Source organism: Pyxicephalus adspersus, chromosome 8 (genome assembly GCF_032062135.1).
Source record: "Pyxicephalus adspersus chromosome 8, UCB_Pads_2.0, whole genome shotgun sequence".
Taxonomy (NCBI): Eukaryota; Metazoa; Chordata; class Amphibia; order Anura; family Pyxicephalidae; genus Pyxicephalus; species Pyxicephalus adspersus.
In genome coordinates this window covers 73,495,063-73,500,051 of record NC_092865.1, presented here as the reverse complement: position 1 = coordinate 73,500,051, position 4,989 = coordinate 73,495,063, and the positions used below count along the sequence as shown (strand labels likewise).

At 39.6% G+C, this 4,989-nt stretch overlaps 1 pseudogene; it reads left to right on the top strand.

The window, feature by feature from the left end:
• Positions 1 to 322: 322 nt before the first annotated feature.
• The window catches only part of LOC140337499 (posterior protein-like), a 6,893-nt pseudogene continuing 2,226 nt past the window's right edge, over positions 323 to 4,989 (top strand).

The window sequence follows — 4,989 nt, the reverse complement described above, 5'->3', positions numbered from 1 at the left end:
CTGGAAATGAAAATGTTATTACGTTACTTCGGAAAGAGTTGGAAGATTCTAAAGCGCAACTGTTGCAAAAAGAGCATGATGTTTTATCCTTGAAAGCATAAACCATGAGTAAATGCTGTGCTAACAGGGATGCCTATACCAATTTGACACAGGGGCAAATGGAACAGGATGGTAATGGAACAACAACCAATATTTTCAGATGATGGTCCTGAACGGTCACCAAAGAAAAAGTTTCTCTCTCCTTACTCCAGTATCAGATCGGGTAGACCAACAAGTAGAATTGTTGAGAATTAACTCTAACACCCATTGAACAACACTCTCTATACAAGATCTCACTAATCTGTGTCAGATATTGGGCAAATTTGATACTGGTGCTTAACCCATAAGCCTGGAAGCTGCAGTGGCACAATATAATTTGGGCAATAGGGATGCATGTGCACCCCTTGCGCATGGCTTCCTTTGCAACTATGTAAGAAACTACAGCCACCACTCGGTAGTCATAGACGTCTATCTGCTGAAATGAACTCAAATTAGGGAATTTTAGCAGATAGGATGAAAGAATTACAATGAATAATAATACCAGAGGGACAAATGTCTTAGAAAATACCAAGTTTAGACACTGGGACAAACAGGGCTGTAGCGTGCACATCAGGGGGCAGTTCTGGCATCGGGAGGCCCCCTGAGAAGGGAGCAGTACAGAGGGAGGCTTGCGGTAGGAGAAATTCAGATGCCGACTCACGGTAAGAGCCGGCAGCAGTGTGTGTTAACACAGACAGCCTCAGCATGCAGGAAAGCCAAGATGGCGGATTCCACCCTTCACATGTATCAGGAAAGGAGCGAGTGCTCTAGTGAAACAGAGATGTATACAGGGAGCCTCCTTTAACACCAGTTGTACAACCACAGCCTTCAGATTCAGAAAACCTTTTGGAAACATTTCAGTTAATGTTACATACAGCATTGGAGTTTACTACTAAGAAAATTACAGAGCACTTTACAAGGGAGCTAAGAGTTGGGCCAGCATACAGTAAAACGTGAGGGGAGAGTAGATGATGTTACCACTGTCCTAGAGGATATTGAGTATTTGAAACAGGAGGTACAGCTTTTACATCATAAAATGGAGGATTATGAGAATAGGGTGCGCCACTCTAATCTCCGCATACGTGGCTTACTAGAAAGTATAATAGATCTTAATACAACAGTGACTGCCCTTTTTTGTGAAATAAGTCCTGAGACAGCAGTGGAAAAGCTAGAATTGGATTGTGTACATTGCACATTAGTAAAACCAAAAGCTGATGGACCACCAAAGGACATCGTGGTTAAATTGCACTACCCCTAAGATGCGATAATGAAGGCAGCCAGAAAGAAGGAACCCCTCACTTTTCAAGTTTCAAGGTCATAATTACCAGCTTTTTATGGACTTGGCTCCAGTAACGTTACTGCTTCGCAGGGAGATGAAACCATTTCCTCAGATCCTAGAGTCAGCAGATCCCTTATAAATGGGGCTTCCCCTTTAAATTGTTATTTACATATGGGGGCAAGTTATCTCTTCGTTAGAGGAGGGCAGAAATCAGTTTCAGGAAATTGGACTTTATGCCTGTGATCAATATGAGAATCCAGGCCATGTGGAAAATCCTAACCCTCTAATACCACGAATATCTGAAATACATCAGCAAAAGAGGACTACGGAGTGTAAGGTCACAGATCCAGATTTTTCTTTTTCTCTTCCTGTTTTACCTAGGAGTTATGGAAATAATGTTGGTCAATAATGTATGAATGCCCCTTTGTAAATGGATATAATGCTCTGATAAATCTGGATATAAATCTATCAGCTTATTCAGCATACTAACTATGTATCTGCTAGGAGCATAACTTTCTTTAAACAACTAGTTGAATACTTAGATTATTGCTTGATTTTATCTAATATTTATCAGTGTGCCCTAATCCTGCTATGGAAGTCACTGCGCTCCTTTGTAAGTTGCCAGGGATATCCCCTGCCATTTAATTAGGCAATAGGAACGATTCTGTCTTCTCTTGTTTATATTGCATTTTTGTATTATCAGAAAGGGTGGATGCAGGGTGAAAGCAGGTCTCCACTCCCCATACCCTGCGTGTATATATTATACATACTGTTTAGTGTTTTGTCTGTCTGGTGTCACCCCTGTCTTAGTCTGTATTTTTTCCTTTTTGTTTCCGGTATAAGGCAGGCGGCATATTGTACAAATGTTTGTGACAGGAAAGGGGTACATACGAATAGGTGCTTGGAAAATATAGAGAAATGGTCATTTCAATACTCTCTCTCAATGTACAGGGCCTTAACTCCCAGTTAAAAGGTGACAAGCCTTCCATTATTTTCATACATGTAAAGCAGATGTAATATGTTTACAAGAGACACACTTCTCTACTTCCTCCTGCCCAAACTATTTTCATGCGACCTATCCAACTGTTTTCAAAGCTAATGCAGCAGTAAAACGAAGAGGGGGGCATTTGGATAGAAAGGAGGTGCATGAAGATGGCAGATACTTGATATTAGTTGGAACATTAAATGACACTAAAGTGAAATTGGTGTCTTACTATGCTCCCAATGGTAATCAATTGCCTTTTTTTGAACAGCTCATGATTTTGGTATACAAAAATGGGCAAGGCTATTTGATGATGTGTGGTGACACCAATGTTCTGCTAATACCAAAACCCTCTACTGACGCGATGAATTGGTCTAATTATAGGCAGATTTCTCCTCTTAATCTGGATGCAAAGATTTTGGCGACAATCTTGGCATCCCGATTGGAAGATAGTTGGGGCGACTTAGTGACGGCTGACCAAACGGGTTTTATACCCAGACGGCAAGCGGGAGACAGTACACGGAGGATATTGCATTTAATTTAACAGGCTAAACAAAATAAGACATCAGCTTTTTTGCTGAGTCTGGATATAAGTAAAGCATTTGACTCTTTTGTAAATGGGTTTCCTCACTGTATGATTCCCCTAAGGCATTTATACAATATATGGGCTATCGTTCAGAACGATTTTATATAGGCAGGGGCACCAGGCAGTGTTGCCCACTGTCACCATTGCTTTTTGCATTGGCAGTAGAACTTCTGTCTATAGCTATTTAAAATCATGTTGACATTCAGGGCATAGAGACGCATGGGGAACAACACAAACTCTGCCTTTTTGCGGACAGTATTCTTCTTAGTTTGACGAATCCCATGGTAACTTTGCCTAATTTAATGAAGGTAATGGAAGGTTTTCAGGCCTTCTCGGGGCTGCAGTTAAATAAATCAAAATGTAAGGCTCCTAATATTATTACATCAATAGAAGTGGTAAAATTACTCAAAGAATCCTTTCCCTTTCAATGGGAGTTAAAAAGACTTAGCTATTTGGGTATATTTATTTCCCAATCACATGATCATTTGTATAGCGTCAATATCCCTGACTTGGTAAAACACCTGATCGATTTATTAGAAACATGGAAATGCTATCAAATCTCATGGTTGGGCCGTATAGCTTCCATAAAGATGTCCTGGTTACCAAAGTTCCTATATCCGATGAGAGCCCTTCCATTAGCTATGCCTAATCATGTATTAAAAATGTTACAAAGTAAAATGTTAGAATATATTTGGGCGGCAAAGCACCCAAGAGGCCCTAGACATACTTTATATCTAGAAACTTGGCCGGCTTATCGGTGCCGCATTTGAGTGCATACTATAAAGCTGCCCAAGTTACTCCCGTTTTATTATCATGTCCGAAAAAATATTTCTAAATGGGTTTCCATTGAGAAAACATTGGTGGCACCAATTTCAGTAGAAACATTACTCTGGATACCAGAGATACAACGGCGTCACATTACCAACCCAATACTGAGACACTCATTAAAAATATGGGATTCTATTTAATATACGGGGGGCCTTATATCTGGTCATAGCCCAGTAAGTTCTATAATTGAGAATCCGTTGTTTCCTCCTGGTCTGGAGGAACCGAGGCGTTTCTCTTTGTGGGTAGAAAAGGACCTATATAGAATTTGTTATTTTACTAACTTGGCTGGGATTCTTTCTTTTAGAGAGATTAGAGAAAAATATGAAGCCCCACTTGAGGAACTCTTTAGTTATCTCCAGATCAGGCATTTTATACAAACTAGGCTGAGATTAACCGTTGGAATTAATAATCTGACATGGTTTAAGGGACTGTGTGTACAGAATGTAAAGGTAAAAGGAGTTTTATCGTCTCTGTATAATACTTAGTTCAAACAAGTATGGCTATATCATCTTATATATCCAAATGGAAGGCAGACATGGGAATGTTATTACAACAGGAAGACTGTAATCAGATATGGTCTATGGTGGCCCATAGTAGCATTAATGCTTCAGCAGTAGAAACCAATTATAAATCGATGTTAAGATGGTATATGGTTCCATCTAGGCTTATTAAATTCCAGCCGACCTGTGGGTGTAAATATTTTAGGGGATGTAATACAGCAGGAACTCTCTATCATATATGGTGGGAGTGTCCTAAAATAAGAAAATTTTGGACGAGGATATATCAAATAGCTTATACTTTGATGGATTGCGCATTTCCTAAAAAAACAGAGCAGAAGCACTTTTGTGTTTGAAACCATTGTTCTGTACTAATGTTCAATTTAAATTGATAACATACCTGTTCACTTGAGCCAAAAGGGTTTTGGCCAAAGCATGGTGGTCTAAAACCCCCAATGTGCAACAAGTTAAAAATAAAATGTCCTGGTTCCTGGTGAACGAAAAGAGGAGACAGCGATATTGACTGCTTCAGTTCCTAAATTGCAATAAATATGGTCACCATAGATTGAGCACTATACCCTGTTTCCCCGATTATAAGGCACTGTCTTATAATTTTTGAAATGCCAAAATATGCCCTAGGTCTTATTTTCAAGGGGATGTCTTATTTTTCCATGAAGAAGACTACAGTACACATTTATTGTTGAAAGTCACTCATGATCACTCATGTGCCATTGATTGT